This window comes from Colossoma macropomum, unplaced genomic scaffold (genome assembly GCF_904425465.1).
Source record: "Colossoma macropomum unplaced genomic scaffold, Colossoma_macropomum, whole genome shotgun sequence".
Lineage (NCBI taxonomy): Eukaryota > Metazoa > Chordata > Actinopteri > Characiformes > Serrasalmidae > Colossoma > Colossoma macropomum.
In genome coordinates, this window is record NW_023494785.1 from 8,528,596 (window position 1) to 8,555,113 (window position 26,518).

The window sequence follows — 26,518 nt, forward strand, 5'->3', positions numbered from 1 at the left end:
TGAGCTCATCAAACTTCATATAAGTTAAGAGAACAATAATTTGTTTTGCATTCAGTGTTTGTAGTTCAGTGAATTCAAAATCTTAAGTCAACCAAGCTACTTACTTTTTAAAGTTAAAACACTGTATATTTTTACAGTGCAAAAGCTTTTGGTTGGGTAGTTGATCTGACAGTATTTATTATCATCACATTATGTCACAATATGCTTTCCTGAGCATATCGCTGCTGTCGGGACAAAACCTCATATAATCCATTTTTTTCGTTTTTCAGTTTTTGAAATAATTTGAAAGTGCCTGTTGCCCTTTTCATTGTGAGTAAATTTTATGATTAATGGACCAAAATAAATGACCGAAAATGACTTGAAAAAAAGTCTGGTTCCACTGACTTACATTGAAAGAAAAGTATGTTTTTTTTTCCTTCTCCTGTAAAGTTATTATTTTTGGAGATAGAAGGTTTTGTTCTGACAACAGCGATAGGAAGGAAATCGTCAGATCACTGACCCACTGCATCTTTAATTACCAAGAGAGCATAATTTATAATGTTTACTTGGATCTATCGCCATGCAGTACATAAACAGAATAAAAAATATCATTGTACTCATAGTTTTTGATAGTATTTTATGAGGTTCTGTCTATTAAACTTCAGTATATGCATTGTGTAATTGTACAAAATGTCTTCAAGTATTGTGATTTTGCATTTCTGTCATATTGCCCACTCTTGAAAAACCACATGAGTGCATTGTCCTCATGCTGGCCTCATGGACCACAGTAGGCCTCAATGCTAGCAATGCAAGTGATTCCAGAGTGTCACATTAAAAAATGTAGGTACGCTAATAAGAGAATGAATAGAGTAATGGAAAAACTAAATGCAACCCAAAACCTGAATGGGAAATCCAACTGAAGCGGATATATACAGTCGGTTCTTTGCAGGTTTGGATAAATATTTGAAGCTTTACTGTGTGGCTATGTTTTTTTCTTCTCCTGCTCTCTACTGTTCTGTTTTATAGAGCAGAGATGTGATGCATGAAGGGTCTGCTCTCTCTCTCTCTCTCTCTCGCTCTCTATCTATCTCTCTCTGTCCTGCTTTTACAGTTAGTTTTCCTTTGTCTAGCTGACAAAAAAAAACTCTTGCTGACAAAGCCCCTCCCTGCAAGATGAACTGTGTACAGCTTTTGCAATGTCGCCTCAAACCGTGTCCAACCTTTTTGTGTGTGCAAGGTCCAGATGGCCCTGCAGCCTGTGAGACAGATTTTCAACCAGCCATGCTTTTAGCTCCATCAGCAGGGAGCTGTCAGTCAGATCAGCCTGGCTGGGCCAGCAGCGCCACAAAATTTACTGCCCCCCCCCACCCCTAGCCAGCCTACAACTTCTCTCAGCCCCATTCTGCCTCCCTCCAGCCCACAATAAACCTACATTCAGCCTTTTTCCAGCCCTCACTTAGCCGGAGTACAACTCCTGTTAGCCCACCATGCTGCCTCTGTATGTACTACGTTAAGGAATCCTCCAGTCCACATTCAGCCCTCATTCGGCCTACTTGCAGACCTCCCTCAGCCAAAGTACAACTTCTCCCAGGCCCCATTTTGCCTCCCTCCAGCCCGTATTAAACCTTCATCCTCCTTCCAGCACTCGCTTAGCCAGTACAACTTCTCTCAGCCCCCATTTTGCCTCCCTCCTGTCCACAATAAACCTACATACAGCTTCCGTCCAGCCTTCATTCACTGGAGTACAACATCTCTCAGCCCCCATTCTTCCTCCTTCCAGCCCACAATATACCTACATTCAGCCTCCTTCCAGCTTTCATTCATTTGGAGTACAACATCTCTGGGCCCCCATTCTACCTCCTTCCAGCCCACAATAAACCTTCATTCAGCCTCATTCCACCCATCACTCAGCCAGGGTACAAATCCTGTTAGACCCCATGCAGCCTCTGTACATACTGCACTCTGTACTCAGTCTCAAGTTCACAACCAGCCTGCCAACAACTCTCCTTTCGGCCTTCCATGTCTGCTGATTCTGGCTTTGAACACTTCTATCAGTCAAACTCCAGGCCACAGTCAACCCCCATTCAGTTTGCCTCCAGGCCTCAGTTAGCTAACGTCCAGCCCACAGTCAGCCCCCATTCAGTCTTCCACTCACACTCTGCTTTCCTGTCCACCCACTTAGACTACAGTCAGCGCCCCCATTTAGCCTTTCTCTTACACTCAGCCTCTCTGCATGCCCCCTTAGCCCACATTCAGGCCTCCTCCAGCCCATATCGAAACCTTGATAACCCCCCTCAGCCTCCTTTTAGTCTCTGACAAACTGAATAATACATGCAATAGAGAGTCTGAAAAGCCCAGCCTCTGTCCTCCATAATCACACTCTAACAGGAAAGCATGGTCAGTCTGCCTGAGGGCCTCAAAGTTTTTCTAGGTGCCATGTGACACCTCGAGCCTAAAACAGCCCTCCTCCAGCCCCACACGAGTTCAGGGCCCAGGAGGAAAGAAAGAGTTGAGCTGACACAGTAACGGCTGCTGAAATCTGGCCTGAGACTTAAGCTTGCGGAACGATGGCTATTTAGGCTAAAGTCCTCAGCCCAGCCTCTCAGGTCTCAGTAACCCCATTCTGAGGAGAAGAACACAAATGGACAGGGCCTGGATAAGAGAGGACCAATAGACTGTCATGGTGACATGCCCAGAACGGGCAGATGGGCGACAGGTCACGGAAAGAATGAGTCCCCAGCTCATTTCAGGAGGAACAAAATGGACATGTCATTCCGGCATGCCAGCAGACCGAAGCAAAAGCAAGGATGCCAAAGTTCAACTGCAGTCCAACTGTTCTTTAAGGCCAGAGCTACAAAGCCATAAGTGTCAAAGCAGTGCCACAGGATGCTGAGAGCAGGATGCTGACTGAGAGAGATGGACATTATGTAATCTGCACCATGTTGTTGACAGAAAAGGTCAAACCCCAGACTCAGCAGACTCCTCTCTTTGAATAATAGCTAGTTATAATTGTTATCACTGTCATTTTGCTATATATTAAATTTACAAAGTTATTTCAATGTAATTACACAGATAATTACACAGTAATTACATTCACATTCAACTTACTTCCCATATAAATTGGTCTAAGTCTCTACTTTGACTTTTTTATTCATTTTGGTGTGAAGAAATGACAAAACTTTGGCAGAACTGCCACTTCTTTTTTTTGCAAAACTGCCCCCTCCTCATTTTGCAAAACAAAACTGCATAAACAACAATAACTTTCCATACATTCAAATCATAATAAAATATCGGCTCTTCTACTTACAAAAACAAATTTGCTTTTGATTGTTTCAGTGAGTTACTAGTGAGAAATAGTTCACATAAAACTACAACATGCTTTTGTTATTGCTGGTGAAAACTGCAACTTCTGAGTTTATCTCTGACCTCAAAAATGCGGTCCACAAAAGAATATATCTTGATTAATTAATGCCCTGAAGATCTACATCTAAATTTTGTTCTGCTCATGCTTTAGAGAGTGCTTTAGAGGTCAACAGAACTGCTCATGACACGCACACCTGCACCGAGGGTGATAATTGTGTTCTTACACATGGACTGATTCTGCATTTTTGCTGCTATATTAAACAGATGCTGTTAGCATTGAAGCACAATGTGTGTGTGTGTCTGTGTGTGCATGTGTGTAAAGAGGACTGTGTCTCACAACCACATCTGCCCCACTCCATCATGGCCATCTGATCAAACAGACCCACCAAAAGCAGTTACAAAATCAGCTTTCAGGCTCAGCTCCATCTGTGGCTCAGTTAAATCAACATTTTGGCAAAAAGTCTAATTATACAGTTTTCCTCTTACCCTATAATGTAGTTGATTAGCCAAGACAGGTTTGGTGTCTGAAGTTTGTTTCTTTGGTTTTGCACTGGAGCTACGAGGCTAATGTAGCTAGCAAGTATTGAAAGCCCATGTATACCACTAACTGTGTACAACATGCATTACACACTAGTAAGTAATCTCAAACAGACTTGCTTATGTGGTTTCTGACCCCATATGACTTTTATATATTTTTATCTATAAAAATCGACAGAGGAATGTCTAATTTTATCTATAAAAATGGATAAAAGGACATCACATATCCACCTTGAATGCCTTAACTTTCATCCATTTTACTAAGAGGAACCGTCAGGGCATTCTAGACCTTCAGAGAAGGCGTAATGATTTCTGGCAACTAAACAATACATCTGTAACTAGTTATAGTTAAGAATCATAATGCTTGGTGTATTTAATCTCTGCAAGAATTGTTGTAATAGTCTTTTTCATTGTTAAATTTTGACTGGAAACAAAAGGGTTAAATCTTGACACACCAAATGGAAAACTGACCAATCATTTTTTTTATTGTGGTATCTATCTCTGTTTATTCATTTGTTTTTCTTTTTAATCAGAGTGTCGATCTTTATCGCCCAAATTGAAAGCCTAGCTCAAACAGTTACAGTTCACATGTTCAAGTTTTATAGGTAACAGTAAGTTTACCAGTGTTACTTGTAATAAAATTATGTAGGAGCAACACAATTAGTTAAGTAATTAAGTAATAATTGGATATGGTTTGAGGTAAGTATGTGATGATTAAGACATTCAGTTTGCACAATGCTAACTGCTGTTCATAAGATACGTGTTAGATGGGTGCTGCAAACTGCCCCTGGAAGCAACACTGACGCAAGAACTGTGCATCAGAAGCTTCATGAAATGGGTTTCCATGGCCAAGCAGCCTAAGACCACTATGTGCAATGCCAAGTGTCAGCTGGAGTGGTGTAAAGCACACCACCACTGGACTCTGGAGCTGTGGAAATGTGTTCTCTGGAGTGATTATTCACACCTAAATATCTAACAGTCTGACAGATGAATCTGGGTTTAGCGGATGTCACAAGATCACTACCTACCTGAACAAATAGTGCCAACAGTAAAGTCTGGTGGAGGAGGGATGATGGTCTGGGGTCTAGGGGCTGTTTTAGGGTTTGGGCTCTTAGTTCCAGTAAAGGGTAATGTTAATACTACAGCATACAAAGACATTTCAGACAATCATTTGCTTCCAACTTTGTGAGAACAGTTTGGGGAAGACCTTTTCCTGTTCCAGCATGATGGCCCCTGTGCACAAAGCAAGGTCTACTAAAGACATGGTTTGACAAGTTTGGTGTGGAGGAACTCCAGTGGCCTGCACAGACCCCTGACCTCAACACCACTGAACACCTTTTGGATGAACTGGAACGTTGATTGCGAGCCAGGCCTTCTCGTCCAGCATCAGTGCCTGACCTCACAAATGCTCTTTAAACTAAATTGGCACAAATTCTCACAGACACAGTCAAGAATGTTGTGGAAAGCCTACCCAGAAGAGTGGCAAGTGTATGATAATTAAAGCAAGCGATTACAATGATGCTAATTGGTGAGATTAATTAATCTTATTGCTCCAATACAAAACCATAGAAACAAACTTCAGACTCCAAACATGCCGTGGCTATTGAACTACATTTGAGATGATAAAGAAATTGTGCAAATTACATTTCATTTAGCTTGACCACTGCACTAGATCCACAGTTAAGTATGGTAAAGTTCACGCTCCTTATACACTCACACACCTGGCCCCGGACTCAGCAGGACACACTGTCCGAAATGCTGCTGAACGTGTTAGGCACACCCGTTTTAAATGGCTCACGGTCTGGGAAACATTAGCAGGATCACACAGGGGCTTCAGTTCTAAAGAGTATTTCTGAACAGCTGAGGATCAATCCCACCTGATTAACCCCTCTGTCAAGATAAAAAAAAAATATCAGAGATAAGAGTGAAATGACTTAATAAGACCAGAGAGGCTGTAAACCACACACGAGGGGCTTTTATACATAATGCATCAAATAAAGAGGGCAGGGAAAAAGAGCTCCTTCAGAGGGATAACATGACCTGCCCCTGAGAGAGAGAGAGAGAGAGAGAGAGAGAGAGGAGAGAGAGAGCAAAAACTACAGAAAAAGAAATAAGAAAAAAACAAAATACAAAGAGAGGGAGAGAGGAAGAGCAAAAGATAAAAAGACAGAAAGATAGACAGAGATAAAAAAGAGACAGAGAAAGGAAGACTTTAAAGACTGAGAAAAGGAAGGGAGAAAGAGAAAAAGAGCAAGAAATTGAAAAAGAAATACAAAGAGGGGGAACAAACAGAGAGAGGGGGAGAGCAAAAGAGAGAAGAAAAGGAGAGATGAAAACAGAGAGAAAACAATAAACGAGAAAGTGATAGAAAAAAGGAAGGTAGGAGAAGAGGGAGAGAAAGAAAGAAGGACAGAAAGAAAGACAGAGAGAATGAAAGACAGAGAGAGGAAGAGACAGACAGAAAAAGAGAGAGAAGGGAAGAGAGAAGAGGAAAGGAGGAAAAAAGAGAGAGAGAGAGACAGAGAGAGAGAGAGAGAGAGAGGGAACTAGAAAGAGTGAGAAAGGGAAAGGAGAGAGAGGAAGAGAGAGAAAAAGAAATACAATAAGAGGGAGACAAAGGGGAGAGCAAGAGAGAGAAAGAAGAAAGGGAAAGAGGAAGAGAGAAAGAAAGACAGAGAAAGTAAGAGAGACAGAGTAATAGAGACAGAGAAAGGAAGAAGAGAGGGGGAAGGAGGGAGAAGAGAGAGAGAGAGCGAGAGAAAAGAGAGAGAGAGGAGAAGAGAGAGAGAGAGAGAGAGAGAAAGAGAGAGAGAAAGAAAGAGAGAGAGTGAGAGAGAGTGAGAGAGAGGAGAAGAGAGTGAGAGAGAGAGTGAGAGAGAGGAGAGAGAGAGAGAGAGAGCGAGAGAGAGAGAGAGAAGAGAGAGAGAGGAGAAGAGAGAGAGAGAGAGGGAGAGGTGAAGAGAGAGAGAGAAGAGAGAGGGGGAGAGAGAGAGAGAGGAGGAGGAGAGAGAGAGAGCGAGAGAAGAGAAGAGAAGAGAAGAGAAGAGAGACAGAGAGAGAGAGGGAGAGATGTTGGTATGTAAGGCACACAGATGTGTTGTAATGAGCGTGTGAGGCGTGCTCAGGGTCTGAGTGCTGCTCACACGTCCCTCATTAATCCTGTGGTGATTGTGGAAGGCCTGCGGTTTACAGCAGTGTTTCTAATGACTGCTCTGTACAACACTGTCATCACTACTGCTCACATCCAGCTCAGACCAGCACAGCCACTCGGAGACAAACTCACTCACACGCAGTGTTTCTGTAGCTTGACTGATACAGTGTGGGGCGCACACACTGATTAAAACTAAACTGGCCGTTGCTCTGGATAAAAGCAACTGCTACATATATAAAGCACTGCTTTCAGGACAGTACCTCAAAACTCATTTTTCTTTACATAAATACACTACTACTAAATACACTAGCTGCCCTTTACCATATATGACTATTTCAGTATGACTGGGCTGATACAAATGGTCAAAATGATCTTAATATTTATATTACGAAGTATATTAACCTCCATCATAAGTTTATTCCTTCTCCTGAAATGTTTCTGGGGATACATGGTTTTGTTCTGACCACACAATCATAAACCTCATTACAAACAGTGTTGTTTTTCTTTCATGAGTGTCTACAGACATGACATCTTCCCACATTTTAAAGAATCGATATGTGAAGAAGTGCTTGGATTTGCTCATTCTGCTTTTTAAACCTGTATGTAATAGCTGGTAGACAATGTTTTATACGCTAAGTTGTTCATTTCAAGGCTGCACTATGTAAGATGTGGAGATCTGGAGACCATGCTGGTGGAAATGTGTAGTTGCACGTAACACTTTCCTGAGATGAGTGTGAGTTGAAAGAGAAATCAAAAAGAACTCAGTCTAAACTTGGTGAAGGACGTGTCTTCAAAAGATGTGAGTGAACGATCTACTATTATCGTCAAATCGTCAACAGTACAATGTTGATTTTACATTTAAGACCTAAACATCAAGCCGGACCTTCCTTCAGAGCCTGTGCGTGTGACGTTAATATGTAAAGACGCATGACGTGGTCTGAAAAACTCCCGCGATATCTGACCCAACACCTCTGACCTTTAAATGACTATTTCAGGGTTTACAGGGCGAATCACCGCAGTGCACAAACAACATATTTCAGCGTGTTTTTTTCCCTGACTCAGTATCGCTTCATTCTAACAAAAAACCATCGTACATAGTGCTGCTTTAAGAGCTAACATTCAGGTCAGCTCTTAAAACATTCTGATAGCTGAGAGTGGGAGTAAAACCTAATAATATAACCAAATAATAATATAAACCTAATATAAACAAATCTTCCATTTAAAGATGTATTGCACTGTGCTTCTGATTTATACTGATTATAAAGTAAATAACTACAATCCCGTTTCTAAAAAAGTGGAGACGCTGTGCAAAACATAAACAAAAACAGAATATAATGATGTGCAAATCATTTAAACCTTATATTTAATAATTAAAACAGTACAATATATCAAATGTTGAAACTGAGAAGTTTTATTGTTTTTTGAAAAATATTTCCCCTTTTTGAATTTGATGCCAGCAACATGTTTCAAAAAAGTTGACTGTCTATGACAGTAGACGGGTGAAGTTGTGTAATGCTTAAAAAAACACCTGGTGGTTAATTGGCAACAGGTCAGTAACATGACTGGACATAAAAAGAGCATCTCAGAGAGGCTGAGTCTTTCAGAAGTAAAGATGGGAAGAGAGTCATCACTCTATGAATGACTTTGCAGGTAAATAGAGCAACAATTCAAGAATAACATAACACAGAGGAAAAGTGTTCTGTGGTCCAACCAATCAGAATTTGAAATTCTTTTTGGAAATCACGGACACTGCGCTTACATAATTTGCACATCACTGCATTCTACTTTTATTTATATTTGGCACAGTGCTCAAACAGGGTTATACATCCAAAAATACAAAATATGCTGATTGCTTTTCTTTAATTGGCTAAATATCAACACTTCTGAATAATTTAGGATATGCTATGATACACACAGTTATCTGCAAAAGTTTGGGCGCCCTTGGTTTTGTTGAAGTGAAAATATGTTAAGACATCATCTACAGAGAACACACTTCTGCACATTTTAGTGCACAATTACTGTTCACCTGCTAAATTTAACATGTTGGGGGAACATAAAATGTGGCCAGTGCAAAATTTATAGCACATTTTATATTTTATGTTTTATTTTTTTCCAATATGTTAAATAGTAACCGTGCATTAAAATTTGCCAAAATGCCATATTTAAAGTTTCCTCGCTGTAGAGGATGTGTTAATATATCTTCATGTACAAAATCAACAAGACTGCTGATTTCAGCAAACTTTACTGTATATGGGGGTCCTTGTCCTTGTAAATAAGTCACCAGATGCCCAAGCACACAGTGAAGCTGATTCAATATCATACGACAGATGTGGAATCAGACGGGGAGCTGTTGGAACGACATTCAGGGCAGTCAAACCTTCATTTTTGTGCAACACTGATGAATATGGGCCAGTGCCTAGGCCAGTGACTTCTCAGTCTCAGGCCTGAAGTACCTTTACATTGCTCAATTTAATGTGTTCTCTGCTCTTGCATATTTCTTTAACTCATAAGGATCATGTTCTATCATCTCATCTCCTTCCTTCATGGTCAGAATTGCTAACAATGTCTTGCTTATGTGGTTTCTGACAATGTAAAACATAAAAATGGACAAACGTGCTGCTGTTTTCATTTATTTCTGCTGGATAAAGTCTTGAATTCTTACTGAAAAAATAAAAACAGTTTAAGCCAATATGTCTAAACACTCGGTGGAAAAGTGTTCAAACAGTCTATCACAGTGCAGGCAGGCGAGGATGCTTTCATGTACTAAAGGAAGAAAGGAAGCGGTCCAGCACTGCCTCTGAAGCCCCGTGCAGCTGGCTGCGGTCAGGGAGGATTTGGTGACCATCCCCCTGATGGCAGAGCTCAGCCATCTCTGCTCCTCTTGAAGATATCAGGCTGGGCAATGTGTGCTGACCTCAGTAGCCCCCGACTACAAACCCAGCCTGAACCCTTAGAACAGTCCAGAAAATGGCCAAATCTCACCGCCAGCCAAGTTTATTAAAGGGGAAATAACATGGAAAATGGATTTTTTCCACAGTTTTTTTTTAAATAAAAGGGTTTAATATAGTATGTAAGTTCAATATATCATTCACTCCCCAGTCCTTATATGAAAAATAAGCTGCAAAAACAGCCTGTTTGGAATCCTTGTTTTTTGTGATGCCATAAAGACAATGCACTTATATTAGGGGTGGGGTAAAAAATTTATCCTTAGATGCATCGCGATGCAGAGGAGAACAATTCTGAATCGATTCACAAATGTCAAAAATCGATTTTCTAATCTTACTTGGATGGAACACAAAAGGTGGAACTTGGAAGTGCGGAAGTGCAGCACTCGGACAGTCTGTGGCGGCACATAACAAAGCCACAAGATGGATGAGTGAGAAATTTGACTGGCATTAATCCCTGCATTCAAAGGTAGCGTATGAAAGCACTTTGGCTTCTATGATGTTGAAGGGAAAAAGGACCTGGACAGAAGCCGCTCTATATGCAAGTTGTGTCACACTAAACTAAAATATATTGGAAACATGACAAACATGAGAAACCATATTACATGTTTCCACCTAGAGGAGGAAGAAAAACATCCACTTGTAGTTGCTGCCAACCAGAGGATCATCAAGCAAACGATGTCGAGGCTTCCACCCAACTCGGAAAGGGTGAAGCGGATTACAAACTCTGTCACAGCTTTTATTGCCGTACTCAGTCTTTGACAACCAGGGCTTTCGCGCTATGTTGCACACTTTAGAGTCAAGATACAGCGTCCGGCCTCTAAGATATTTTAGACACAGCGATCCCACCCCCACTCTCTACAACGAGACCAAAACCGAAGTTATGGAATCACTGAAAAATACCGGTAGGATAGGGGTATTGTGATACGTGGATACATCCACTACCACCGGATCTTATTTCACCATAACAGCACATTTTATCACAGATGAGTGGCAGCAGCTTCTCATGTGCTGCAAACAAGAGCAGTGAATGGGAGCCTTCCAGTTGACTTGGCACATCAGTTCCATTTGATTTATTAATAAAAGATATTGGAAGTAAATTCATTATGGATCATTACAAATACATTGCTTTAAAGTACCAAGTCGTCACACAGAGAGAAAAAAAGCAACCCTGTATAGACAAAAAAGATGCAATAATCATTTTATTAACATATTCACTTATTTTCACTTAGAAAATATAAATGACAAAATATGTCGTATCACAAGGGGTGCTCAAACTTTTGCATATCCACCTATGCAGCCTACAGCGTTTTAGCCCCACCTATTCACATTCTCTCAATGCAGCACAGTACAGGACTGCCAATCATTCACAAATATCAGTCTTAAAGGCATAGTGACCAAAACAGCCTGTTTAACTCTAAGAGACAGAGAGAAGCTGAAAATGGTAAATGTAAAAAATGAATTATGAAAATTCTGGCTCTAGAATTTTGGCATCGATTGATGAGGTAAGACCCAATACAGACATATCAACGGTGCCTTTAGCTCGAAGCATTCAAGAGCTGTTGTTCGTGAAGGTTAAACTAGTCATGTTAGTAGAGCTGGCAAACTTTTTTTTTTCTGGCCTGCCCTTCTCCACATGGCCAGCTAAGCAGGTCATACACTGCCCCATGTCATGAGAGCTGATCCTAGCCTTCCGAAAGCCCCGCAGCTAGCAATATAGCGTGAAATATTGATATGGTTCCAGCACACTGCCACACCTGACATTTGATTCATAGCTTAAGGTGTTCTTTTTTAATTCTAAGCAGTCAACAAGGGATCAAGGGAAAATGTCAAAGGAGCTTTGTGCACATAGAGCAAGAAGTGGCACATTGGAGAAAGAGGACCAGTCGACAAAACTTAGTTCTGTTCACAGGCCGAGAGAGAGAGAGAGAGAGAGAGAGAGAGAGAGAGAGAGAGAGAGAGAGTATGGTAAAGTATGTATGGTTTGTGTGCCTGAAAGAACGTGAAATAAATGAGAGGTTCTATTGTTACAACACACTTAAAAAATGATGGTTGTTCAGGGTTTTTTAGTAAAGAAAATGGTTCTCTGTAGAACCATGAACACTCAAAGACCCCTTTGCATGATTAAAGAGTTCTCTGCATCATGATATGGTTCTTCAGATTGATGGAAAATGTGCTGTATATAGTTCAATACAGAACCTTTTTGAAAAGCGTTCTACATAGCATCCAAAAAGATTCTTCTATTGTTACAATACACTTAAAACTGAAGAAAAAAAAAAGAAAGAAAGAAAGAAAGAAAATGATTTGACAAATGGAGGAGAATAAGAAGAGTGCACAGAAAGAAAGAAAGAAAGAAAGAAAAAGAAAGAAAGAAAGAAAGAAAGAAAAAGAAAATGATTTGACAAATAGAACAGAATAAGAAGAGTGCACAGAAAGAAAGAAAGAAAGAAATAAAGAAAGAAAGAAAGAAAGATAGAAAAAGAAAGAAAGGAAATGATTTGGCAAATAGAAGAGAATAAGAGAGTGCACAGAAAGAAAGAAAGAAAGAAAGAAAAAGAAAAAAGAAAAAAGAAAGAAAGAAAGAAAGAAAAAAAGAAAATGATTGAACAAATGGAAGAGAATAAGAAGAGTGCACAGAAAGAAAGAAAGAAAGAAAGAAAGAAAAATGACTGAATGAATATTCATTAAAGAAATATACATAAAGGAAAAACCAGGCCTGACTGTGAATGTAAGGAATACTCCGTGTTCGTTCGAGTTTGGCGGCTCCTGACGTCATTCTTATTTAAGACGCTCCAAACAGGCCAAAACCTCATTTTCAGCTGGACGTTCTGACAGAGAAAATTAAAAACTGCTCCAGAAACATCAGGCTGTGCAGGAAAAACACCAATAATTGGATTTATAAAAACCTAAACATGGCTCCAGTTTCTAATACTCATACTGTGCACTATGTCTCTGAGAGTGAGAACCATCCCCCAATCCCCCCATCCCCCCATCCCCTCCATCCCCCACCGCCCCCGCTGCCCCCCTCCACCATCACACATCATATGAACTGTGACTGCCCAGTTATAATCATAATGGAGAAGTCACAGCGGCGCGTGGAGCCCAGTGTGATTATACAGAGACGAATGATGAGGTTTATGGAAAGGACACTCAGTAACAGGACTGACCTCTGCTCCTACAGCATTTACCCATAATTCATCACTGCAACACGCTGAATAAGCAGAACAGCACACAGAGGAGAGGACATCATTATCTCTCTATCTATCTATCTATCTATCTATCTATCTATCTATCTATGTATCTATCTATCTCTTTCTCTTTTGTTGCTTTCTTCATCCCTCTATCTCTTTCCCTCTCTCTATCTCCCCCTCCCTTATCTATCTCTTCCCAAGTCCCCCATCTATCTATCTATCTATCTATGTATCTATCTATCTATCTATGTATCTATCTATCTATCTATCTATCTATCTATCTATCTCTTTCTCTTTTGTTGCTTTCTTTATTCCTCTATCTCTTTCCCTCTCTCTCTCTCTATCTCCCCCTCCCCCCTCTCTCTATCTCTCTGCCCCATCTATCTATCTATCTATCTATCTATCTATCTATCTATCTATCTATCTATCTATCTATCTATCTCACTCTTTCTCTTTTGTTGTTCTTCATCCCTCTATCCCTTTCCCTCTCTCTCTCTATCTCCCCCTCCCTTATCTATCTATCTCTTCCCAAGTCCCCCATCTACCCATCTATCTATCTATCTATCTATCTATCTATGTATCTATCTATCTATGTATCTATCTATCTATCTCACTTTCTCTTTTTCTACCTCTCTGGCTCTCTTTCTCTATCTTTCTACCTCCCCTCTGTCTCTCTTTCTTTCTCTCTCTCTCCCTCTCCCTCTCTCTTTCTAATGATGTGTCATCACTGATCTGAACAAGAAAACAACTGAGAAGCCACTGTGTGACATAACAGATGAAATCAACACTGACAATAAAAAAAAGTGAAGAAAAGCTTAAAAACTTGAGAAAGAGCAAAAGAGAGAGAGAGAGAGAGAGAGGGAGAGAGAGAGAGAGAGAGAGAGAGCACACTGTATGGTCCTCTGTGAAAATTACACTACTAGACTCCGACAGTCGCTGCGTAGTGTATAATTAAGAACAGATATGTCATACAGCGCTCACAGGCTGCGTGCCGACACTTCCCACCGTGTGTCAGGCCGTTATTAAGACCACACATCAATGCGTGACCTCTCACTCCCCACAAAACATCATTATAGAGACAGTGTTCTACATTTTCCCTCAAGTCCACATAAAGTTTGTGTGTTTTAACCCCTTACGTGGCCATGGACCCACCAGCGGGTCCAGAGTTTTAATACACACTTCTGTAAGTTAAGAACAGCTCAGCCAGTTTGCACTGAAGTCTTAGTAGTTACTGAAAAGTAAGGCGTAGTATGTAATAAGCCTGTGAATTTAAGGGGTTAATGGTTGTATAGTCGTATTTCACCTCTCTTTATTCTTCTGTTTCTTTATCGTCAGCTGTTTTTGTCACTGCTCCTGTACGACTGATATACACAACCTGTCTAAAGTTTTATTTATTTTATAATAAGAACTTTGAAATACCTCATTGGCTTTTTACCAAAAAGGACTATTTAGACCCTCCCTCATCACAGCATAACTGACTGGCTGTTCAAAACAGGCTGGTTTTGCAGCTAAGCTTCCATCTAAAGTAGCCTTAAATGTGTATGGACACTTGACCACTGGTAAACTTTAATGAAGTTCTTTAAGTTACTTCATAACATGATACTTGTTTCAGAGGAAAACACTTTTAACACAACATCAAGATGTCTGATGGTAGATCCTTTGTGTGGAGAAGAATTCCAAGCAGACTGCACGAGGCTACTGTAGCACGGAGGTGGGAACTTCAACATCTGGGGCTGTTATTTTATGATGATGTTGGTCAGCTTGTGTTTATTGAGGTGATCATGATCTCAGAAGTGTCCAAATCACATTTAGGATGCAAAACTGCAGAAGTCTACAAAGAAACAATGATCTGAAACACATTAGCTACCTTTTGAAAGAATGTTTACCTAAAAAACAGACAGTCATGTAACGATCTGCTTAAAATAAATACTGAATACTAAGTATTACTAATACTAATACCCAGTATTAGTATTAGTATTAGTAATACTTAGTACAGTCCATGCTTTGAAACTTCAACAAGACTTACAAAGCACTTCAAACTGGGTAATCTGTGATTCGAGGCCTTTACAAGGAAGCAACTCGTTGTTGTGGTGGATCACATTGTAAACCACAGCGCTGGTAACAGTGACGTCTGTTCTTGCCCTGGTTCTTTGTAACTGCTGTGTCTTGGGACGTGCTATCATTAGGCATCCTCACCTCCATCCTTCTAATGTGTGCTTTGTACACTAATTGGTGCGATTTAGTGTCCCGATGGTTCGTGGCCAAATCACTGACGTATGTGAGCTGCCACGTTCGAACCCTGTCGTGTTACCTCCTCGAGGAACTGATCTAAATAGCTGTGCTCTGAGAAAGAGGCAGACGGTTAATGATTTCGCGTGGGTGGGAAAGAGTGGCAGGAGTGGGATCGCGCGTGTCGGAGCTGACGGGTCCCAGCGTGCCGCAGTCAGACTGGCGCACTGACACTTTGCACTGCCACTGAAGTCGCTCTGCAAAAGGAAGAGAAAAAAAAAAAGAGTCTAATTTGAGGTGCTAGCCTCACCAGCCGTACCAGCGCTCCATTTCCTTTCTCATCAGCATCTTAATTGTCCAGTAAAACTGGAGGAGTTTAAAAAAACACTCCACAAGAGGGGGCTAAAAGTCGACAAGGCCGAGGCACCTCGAGTCCCCCGACTGAATGCTCCCTATCATTTATCATTTATCCTCTTGCGCGGGGGCGCGTGCACCAGCGCATTCTCCATTAGCAGAGGTGCAGCCTCAGACTCAGGATACAGCACTTTACTCAGCGCTCTATACACGAAAAGCAGCAAGCACTGGAACTCACAGCTAGAGGAGAGGAGATTGCATTCCTCTGTACATGCTGAGGTAGGTGGCGATGTAACTGTCACTAAAATGTTCCTGTTTGTGAGTTGGGAGCAGTTTAAAACATGAAGGAGGATAAAGTTGGCTCCTTTAATGTGGCCTTATATCACTTTACTTTACTCTAAATGCGTTCATATTCTGCCAGTCCTGCTACAGCTTCTGCCACCTAACTTGCACATAAACTATATGGATAAAAGTATTGGGACACCTACACATTACACCTATAGGAGCTTTTATGACATCCCATTCTAAATCCAAAGGTGTCCGATGGGGTTGAGGTCAGGGCTCTGTGTGGGCCAGTCAAGTTCTTACACAGCAAACTCATCCAGCCAGGCCTTTATGGACCTTGCTTTGTACACTGGGGCTCAGTCAAGCTGGAACAGAAAAGGGCCTTCCCCAAACTGTTCCCACAAAGTTGGAAGCATAAAATTGTCCAAAATGTCTTGGTCTGCTGAAGCATTAAGATTTCCCTTTGTGGTCTACTGCTTCATGGCTAAGCTGTTGTTGCTCCTAGATGCTTTCATCTCACAATAATAGCACTTACAGTTGACAGGGGCAGATTTAGCAGGACAGAAATGTCACAAACTGATTTGTGGCAGAGGTGGCATTCTATGATGGTGCCATGTTGCCATTACTGAGCTCACCAGTACGACCTATTCTAATGCCAGTGTTTGTCTATCGAGACTGTAAGGCTACATGCTTAATATTCCACCTGTTAGCAATGGGTGCAGCTGAACACCTGAACTCAATAGTTAGGAGGAGTGTCCCAATACTTTTGTCCATACAGTGTATTTCACGACATAATGATGTACTGTACTGTGCAAGAGTCAAAGACTACCCTTCATTTTTTTTTATTTTTCATATCAGATGTTCTGTAGATATATGATAGATATATGATAATGCACAAGGAAATGGAAAGAAATTAAGTGAAACCAATAACTATAAAAAGTAGCTAAAAAAAATATTCAAAGTATTGAGAAAAAGGGACTCCTAACAACCATGCAAGACCTGGGAGACCAACAAAACTGTCATATAAACAGTACTTAACCTACTAACTGTTGCCCCATTTTTGCCTGAAATGACATACCCAAAGTTAATGGACAACTGTTCCCACATACTTTGGGCTACAGTCATGATCTTGGTCTCATTTGGAAGGTAACATTCTCAAGTTTACTTTCATTGCCAGAATGATTTTACCAATTACTGACACAGAGTAACAGAAGGTAGAATGGACGAGTTTATCTTCGTCTCACTCATGGATCTCCAAACTGATCTTTGGCTCCTGCCATGTTATCAAGACTATAAATAAGGCTTAGAAGGTAAGAGGACCCACAGATTTGCTAGTGTTTTCTTACATTGCAAATGAGACAAACATTACTGTCATTTTTTAAAACACTCTGCAAATAATTATTTTGAGTTATTTTAAGTTATACACAGTCGATTCACATTATTATGACCACTTCATATCCACAAGCTGGTGGTGGCAGCATTATGGTCTGGGGAATGTTTCCGTGACATTCTCTGGGCCCAGTCATGCATTTAGAAGGCATTCTCAAGTGATTTGGGTATGAATCCATCCTTGCAGATCATGTACACCCATACATGCCAATTGTTTTCCCTGGGGCGGATGGGATCTTCCAGCAAGACAATGAGACATGTCACATGGCTAGAAATGTCTGACATTGGTTGGAAGAGCATGATCAAAACTTCCAAGTACTACTCTGGCTCCCTAATTCCCCAGAATTGAACCCAATTGAGCTTCTGTGGGACCTCCTCGATCGTCGTGTTCGCTCTATGGATCCTCCCCCATCCCACCCTCCAGCAGCTGTGGGATGCACTGCAGTCAGCATGGCTCCAGATACCTTTGACAACCTACCAGGACCTTATTGAGTCACTTCCGGTCCGTGTAGCTGCTGTCCGTGCATAAATAATGTATAAAACAGAAGTAAACACTTTGACAGAAGTCTGCCGGTACGAGTACAGTGATCTAGTAAAGGTTAAAGTGTTCATCTTTGAGAGAGAGGAGAAAATCAAGCTGCTTCAGATCTGAAAACATCCACATGTGTTTCTGTCCATCCCTCTACTGTGAGACGACAACTCAGCACTAGGAGTCAGAGAAGATGCCAAGAAGCCTCACTGAGAAAAAGAAACAAGCAAAAAGGAAGAACTCAAGCAAAGAACAATGGACTGACCACCGCAGAGTCCAGACCTCAACATGACTGAATGTGGTTGGGATTACCTGAATCATGAGAAGCAGAAAAAAAAGCAAAACTAACTTCTAAAACTGAACTTTAAAACTTCAGAATATCCTTACAGATTCTTTAAAAAGAGAAAGCAAGGCTATAAACTATAATAAATTACAACAAAGGCAAAGGGTTACACTACATACTGTAACATCTGATATTACATTTAGACGTTGAGGCTTCTTCGTAATTTTCTGTTGAACTATTTTTCTGCTTTTTTCCTGATGCTGAAATGAAATACATGAAATGTGGTCTAGAACTTCTGCACAGTACTGTATCTGTAATTTGTGCATTTGCAACTGTAGGTCTGTTTGAACTATATTCTATATTTGTACCTGTTTTCTTTCTAAATGAGAACAAAATGAATATATATTGTTAATTAATTCTAATTTATACAGAGCTGCTCTCATGGTTCTAATCATTAATACCCTAATCTTTTGCTTTGTGATATTCAGGCCATCACTCACATAACTAACACAATTTGCTCCTAAGTTATAAGGCAGTATTCATGCTCAGGAGGAGAGATTAGACGCGACTGCAGACCTCTTAGATTAAATGATTTGTATGCAAAGCCAAGTACTTCCTGTGCCTTAGGAAATGACATAATGAGGAGGTCATGAGGTGTCCCTGGATATCTCCCGTTTTAACATATGAAATCTACCCTCTGATATCTAGTTCATTACGCAGACCAGTGCACTGAAGTCAGCAACAGGAAACGGCTAAAAATACAATTGAATGAGGTCAAAGGCTCTTTTGGGACTTGAATTCAGTAGCAAGTTAATGCACAATCATTTGCATCTGTTCCTCATACTGAGAGCCAGCAACCAAAACGAAGCCGAACAAAACCTTCCTTTAACAGCCAGGCGAAAGGAAGAACTACTGAGAATCCCAAAGCAGCACAGCTACATTAGCAACCCAGCAGCGAATATTAAATGTGCAACCTTTAAAAGAACAGCACATCGGAAGTGACTACAAGCCACAAGACAGAGGCAGACAGGCAGGGGTGGAATGAATCCTTGTTTAAGTCAGAACACTGCTAGTGTAGTGATAATTCACTTCAACACAAGTGAAAGAATTACTAAAGAAACTTAGGTAAGAATAAAAAAAACGTGTTTTTAAAACACTACGCAAGTAATTACTTTTTTCACTGTCAGAGGCCTGGCTTTGGAGCCTTTGATGCCAATGAAAATGCTGTTATAATACATGACAAACTGCATGGTGCCAAGTTCTTTTTTTTTCACCGTGAACAGATAAAAGCGACCACCAAACTCTCCTTTAATCATGACCAATTCTCAGCATCTGCTGTCACTGTGCAGACTGTTTTCACAACTGCATGCCACCATCAGTTTTGTAACATTGCATTTTTAACCCAATTCTGCAAACAGGCACATTACTTTTTTTTTCTTTTTCTCAATGGCAACATGTAAACATAGCATCACCTTCCTAGACTGTTTCTGCAGACTATGGGAATTTAGCTGAGGGCTGCAGCATAGGCTATAGAGAGCATAGGCCAGGCTAGCACAAGCAATAAAGAGCATATACTAAGCTCACATAGGCTACAGGAAGCATAAGCTAGGCTAGAATAGGCTTTAGAGAGCATAAGCTAGGCTAGCATAGGCTATAGAAAGCATATGCTAAGCAAGCATAGGCTATAGAGAACATAGGCTAAGCAAGCTTCGGCTATAGAGAGCACAGGCTAAGCAAGCTTAGGCTATAGAGACCATAGGCTAAGCAATCATAGGCTATAGAGAGCACAGGCTAAGCAATCATAGCCTATGAAAAGCATAGGCTAGGGTAGAATAGGCTCTATAGAGCATAGGCCAAGCAATCATAGGCTATAGAGAGCACAGGCTAGGCTAGCACAGGCTATGAGCTGGGTAAGCAGTAAATTTGACTGTGGTTAAGAAAACACAGAGTTAAATACTGCAGAAAATAATTTTCAGTAATTTGCCCTGAAATCCATGTCTAGTGCTGTAAAAGGTGGGACTCTAGTTAATTAGCCACTATTCGCCATGGTACACTGTCCACTAGGCAGTTAATGCAAGGTTACCAGTCGTGTGCTGTGTCTAAAACAGTTTTTTTATCTCTAGCTTTGGTTACTACAATGAAGTAGGCTAGTTTGTGGCTGTCAACCCCAATTTTGTGATTCCTCTGGGACATAATGCTTCTGACCTGGCCCCCTCAATCCGTAACCAGCCGCTATAAAAAAGATATTCTGGCTATGTCACTGCTCCTTACAGAAAGAAGGTTCAACGCTTAAACTGGTTCACTGGCTACATAACCAATTAGCTTTCTTTTAATGTTAGCTTGTTTTAGCTAAATCAGCTATCTAACAGGTATTCACAACAGAATAAAAGCAACAATTATAGCTTTATCTTTAGAGGTGTTGGGTTTGTTGTTTTAAAGTAATAAAAAAATAACTAATAAACAAACAGTAAAAGAACACAACAGCTATTAAGATGTTATTAAGCTACTGAGATACAGTATTAGCTAGCTGGGTAGTTGTTTCCTTTGTCTGGAAGCTGAATTGATGTGGTGTTTTTGTTTAATGTAATCTTATTAAAATGTGAAAAGCTAATAAACACTTCAGTAGAACTCAAGTAAAGGTAACAAGACCATGATTTATTTCTATGTTACACCTCTGCAGATGTGTGAGCATACTGAATAGGAGAGGAGTCCTATAGAGAGGCAGTTCTTGCCCAGGGTCAGGCTGAAATATGACCAGCAGCCAACAGCGTATTGTACACTCAGACAGCTCTGGCTAACCCTGCAACCAATCTAACGCCTAATTAATCCTGAGGATCTTTTGTTCCACTGAGCTTCCTGTCTCTTTCCCTCCATCTCTCTCTGATAGCTTCTCCCTCAAGTCGGCACGTCCATACCAGTTTGGCAATGCTCCTCACACACACACACACACACACACACACACACTCACACACACACACACCCTTGTAGGACAAACAGTATTCAATCTTGTACCATTGAACTGGACTTAGGAGCTCATGCAGTGAATGTCTGTGGTTCTGATAATGAATGGTCACTGCTTTAAAGTCAATGTGAATTTGAAATCATAACACATTTTTCTTCCATACAGTGATGTATTTCCTGAGTGAAATGTGGTATCATGGAGGCTCTCTGAACTAGCTGAGCATTTTCTCTCGACGATGGGGGGGGGTGGCGGGTGTGGGATGTGAAATATAATATTATAGGTTAATATTATTGACTGTAATGTAAGTTCTATATATGACCACAGAGCGCGCACTAATCTCATATGATGCTCTGTATGTCTTATACTGACACTTATACTTTTATCATGAAAAAGAGATCTCACAGTCAAAGCTCTGTTATTTTTCTGTATTAAATATATAAAACCAAAATTCAATGACAGAAAACAACCATTCGTCCTGCAAAATAGCAATCAACTGCAATTGTGCAAAAAATTGATTTTTTATGCCTGTTGATACATCATTTTTGAAAGTATGCTCTTACAATAAAGTCACATATTTTTCATGTGAAGTGTCTAAAAACCACATGCTGACAATATGTGGTCGCATGTGACGTCATGTTCTTACAAGAGCACATTTCTTTTCATGATATCACATTTCGTACCACACGTTTTTCCACATCTCTTTCGCATCTGTTTCACAAGTTCACAAGTGTTTTCTCTTGATTATATCTTTAAAAAGCTGTTTTAAAACACTTTCCATATGACATTTCCAGTGAATCAAGTGAATCAAGAAGTCAGTGTCACCACTTTATTAACACATGCAAAAAACAGCCAATAAAAATACTACAGAATACCATGATCTGATCTCTGCATGTGGCCTGCTGATCCCTTATATGTGTTCTGCTGATGATGTGGTGCTTAATAATCAACAGCTATGCGTGCACTAGAATGACTCACTCTGGGTGTACTGTTGGATACAGTCAGAACTTACTTGCAAAAGACTTACTGCCATTTTAACCAAGAAATTACAGTGAAACTTTATGCAAAGGATGTCTACATAACACATTCATAACATCTTACATAAACACTTCATAACATGTTAATGAAGGTTTTACATGATATCAATATGGACTCCCATGTCATTTTATTGAAAGACTTTTTCCAAAATAAAACTCCTCAAAAGAAGCGGTGGTTGGCTTCACAGGTCTCAGAGGAAGCCTGTGCTAGCCTTCACCCTCCTAGCGTTGATAGCATCGTGTGATTGGGGGAGTCCTAACTAGGGGGTGGAATTGGAGACGACTAAATTGGGGAGAAAATCGGGTAAAAATTAAAAAGAAAAATAAATAAAAAAAATAAAACTCCTCATCTTTTTTATTTTTAAAAAGTATATGATTTTCAGTGAAACGTCTCATTTCTGGACAGCCAACAAAAAAAAATGACCTTGCACTTTTCACCTATACTTTAACTTTTTTTAATTATCTGTTTTTTCTTAAGCATTTGTTGCTTTGCATGTCACTTTACTACATGGACAGTAAATTACGCATAAATATGCTTAGGAACAATCATTCAGCTGAATCTTAATATGCTGGTGTGCCAAAGTCTCAAAGCACTTAATGACCAAAGAACTAAAGAGAGGTCATTTTTATTTTGGCTGTCCAGAAATGAGGTTCTTTACTTTTATTTTAAAAAAAGTCACTCAGTAAAATGACATAGTAGTCCATATTAATATCATGTAAAACATGAATGCTTTATAAATGCTGATTTGAACATTCATGAACATGTTATGAAGCATTTATGTAAGATGTTATGAACGTGTTATGTAGAGAGCCTTCAAGTAAAGTGTTACTGAAATTTCATTTGGTGCAGTTCCCGGGAAGTTGATAGTAGTAGTTATGAAGCTCATACTTTCCCAGTGACAAAGGTTTAACTACTGGTCAATTACTGTGCTTGAAAAAAAGCAAGTAACTACACACGTCTGGGCATTCAATTTCAATTACATTTGCTGAAATATACTGTTTGGCAGTTTTTCTACTGCTGTCAGACCATATACCATTGTTTTATTGTGTGCACTCACCTTACAGTACTGTTCCCACTGTATATCCCGAGCCCTGAGCTGTATACTCAAGAGTTTCCATATATTGCATTATGTATTATTTCACAGGGGCACTGTGCAATATTCACCATGTTCACCTGCAAAATACACTGTTTTATTTAACTATTAAGCAGGCACTCAAACTTTCTCAGAGCCAACAAGGACGGCAGCTTCTGAGTTCTCAAACTTATTCCAGATAAGAGATACCCAAGGTAACCTATATGAAGCTGTTCTTTACTAGTTATATTCAGAGGTGTTGAATGGAATTACAAGCATGAGCCAAACCAGTGTGTTTCAGAACTCAGTCTTACAGCTGTGAAAAAGTTCATGTGTTTGTGTGAACTTCTAAATGTCAAGAATGCTGTAATGCACCTGGATAATTTCTTCAATAGGTGTTAAATAAAATAAAAAAAGAGAAAAAAGAGAGCAATGCTGCACAGCAAGAGATGGACAGAGCACTCCTGAATATTAGTCATAATGATGTGTGAGGAAAGGGGCCAACTGCCATGAACCACTGCAGGCAATGGCAAACTGTATTGATCACTTTCAGTCTGGAGGCCACGGCATTCATAGTAATAAATGCTCACACAGATAAAGACTTGCCTGGAAAAATAGCTTTCTTTCTTTTGCTATTAAAAATAAAATACATTTTGTTCCTATAGACTAGCTCTTCTTTTAGGTGGGTTTCAGCCCATTTTAAGTCACCAATAAAATAATGTTGTAATTTTATATTAATTATTTCTCACTCGTAGCTTATTAAAACACGAAAAGAAATTATATTGAACACGTATAGCTATGAGGTGCAGAACGAAGTGTGTTTTTTTGGTAAACACAAACGTTAACGCAGCACTACAGACATTATTTATAAATACACACAGTTATTAGCACACGTAAATACTTACATACTAAGAACTGCTTTGGATATCATAGCAACAGCCAAGCAACATCTTTGCAACCACATGGGATATCATAGCAATGGCCAAGCAACACCTTAGCAACCACCTGAGATGCCGCACCATCAAGCAAGCGACACGTTAGCAACCACCTGGGATATCACACCAACAGGCAAGCAACATCTTAGCAACCACCTGTGACACCACACCATCAAGCAAGTGACACCATGGCAACCGCCTGGGATACCATACCATCAGGCAAGCGACCCCTTATCAACAACCTGGGATGCCACACCAACAGGCAAGCGACACCTTAGCAACCACCTGAGATAGCACACCAACAAGCAAGCAACACCTTAGCAACCACCTAGGATGCCACACCAACAGGCAGGCGACACCTCAGCAACCACCTGGGATGCCACACCAACAGGCAAGCAACACCTAAGCAACCACCTGGGATGCCACACCCTCAGGCAAGTGACACCTTAACAACCACCTGGGACACCACACCATCAGGCAAGCGACACCTTAGCAACCACCTGGGATAATGCAGCCAACGTGCCAACGAGCACACTTGTTCCAAAATCTAGACTGCTGATTGGTTGCCTAAATGACCTTCTGTAAGCATGGTTTTAACATCAGTGCTTCTTGATTAGTCTGTAATGTGTTATGGTCTGTAAATACACCCACTTCCAGCACCTCTAACTAATTTCTGCTTTAAGCCACAGAGACTTACAGTTTGCAATTTAAAAGAGGCATCCACAACATCACTGTTCAGCAATCAGATCAGTCATGCTATCAGTATTGGTATCAATATTGGACAAGACTTTGCCATAGTAATTACATTTAATTATTACTACTGCTGGAAAACAGTAGTATTTATATGTATAAATGTAAAGACAGACTGTCATCAATCTAAATGTGCAAAGACATATAAAGCATGATACACCCAACTGGAGCCCCATGCAGAGCAGAAATCTTTACACTATTACACTGGGCAACAGGGAGCCTCAGGCTGATCCTGGAGCTCCACTGTCCAGCAGAGTTCTGCCCCAACTCTAATCTAACACACCTGTTCCAGCTAATCAAGATCTTCAAGAGCATCTGAATATTAGAGCCAGGTGTGTTAGACTGGAGATGAAACTGGACTCTGCAGGAGGGGAGTCATTCAGGAGCAGGGTAGAGTATTTCTTATATTTGGGCCTTTGAGTCCTAAAGAACATGTTAATTTGTTCAGTCACATTATTTATTTTATTTGCCATTAAACTATAAAACTACATTTAGTATAATGCACAGTGGAGGTAAATTTACTTGCACGCATGTTTACACTAAGTTTTAATTAGTTGTATCTAATTAAAGTAGTATCTAAACACAAACAGCTTAGCTCTAGGAAACATCTCAGTTTAAAACAGTTCTCTACCTGAAGCTGCATGAAGTTTCATTAGTTTTACACTCATGCTATGAGGTAATAGCTATGTTACAGTTAATGGGAGCTGACACCAATTAGCATTGTGCAAACTGCTTGCCTACATCTCACACTTGCCTTAAAGTAATCTCAAACAGATTTGCTCGTGTTGTTCTGATGCTGTACAACACGTTATCTATAAAATGCATAAAAGTACAGAAACATTCAGACTTCAAGACTTTTATCACTGCTGATACTAGTTTTAGATATACACTAAAATAGATCAGAGACGATTGCATGTCTACTAATTTGGGGAAAAGTGATGCAAAACTAACTTGCAAGTAGGCTTACCATCATGTAGTGTTCAAATTACAGTGGAGTCAGTAAAAAGAGACCCCCTTGAAAACAATAACATCTGCAGCTTGTGTGCATTCATTAGCTTAGTCAGCAAGACCCAAATTCTGATTTTATGTGTAATGTTTGTGGGGTGATCTGATAATGTAACCTGTTGTTATCTGATCTCTGAAGGGATCTGTAGATTGTGTGATTGCTATTTTTCCACCCCTACGAAGTTCAGTCTTAGAAGTTGGTTGCATTTTTAGCCTCCCACAATCCAAGTAATTCCAAACTCATTCAGAGATGTTGAAGTCTGGACTCTGGGGTGGTGGGATGGTTAATTGTTCTGAGAACATCGTCAGCTTCTTTGTTTGATTTCTTCTTGTTGTCTACTTCCTTTTTTTCTTTACAGCTACAAATCCTTTCAGACCCACAGTGTCATCTTGTCATAGTAAAGGATTTTTTTCAGGTCTGAAACAAGAGCAGAGCTGGATTTTCTCCTATTAAAGAGGAACGCTTTAGGTACTCTTTGACTGATGGCGACAGTTTTAGTGGCTTAGCAGGTCCTGCATGATGA

General features: G+C 40.2%; 1 protein-coding gene across 1 annotated transcript in view; it reads right to left on the bottom strand.

Annotated features, from left to right (window-relative positions):
• Positions 1 to 26,518, bottom strand: part of adarb2 (adenosine deaminase RNA specific B2 (inactive)) — a 275,159-nt gene that overhangs the window by 72,224 nt on the left and 176,417 nt on the right. The gene's annotated exons all lie outside the window — the stretch shown is intronic.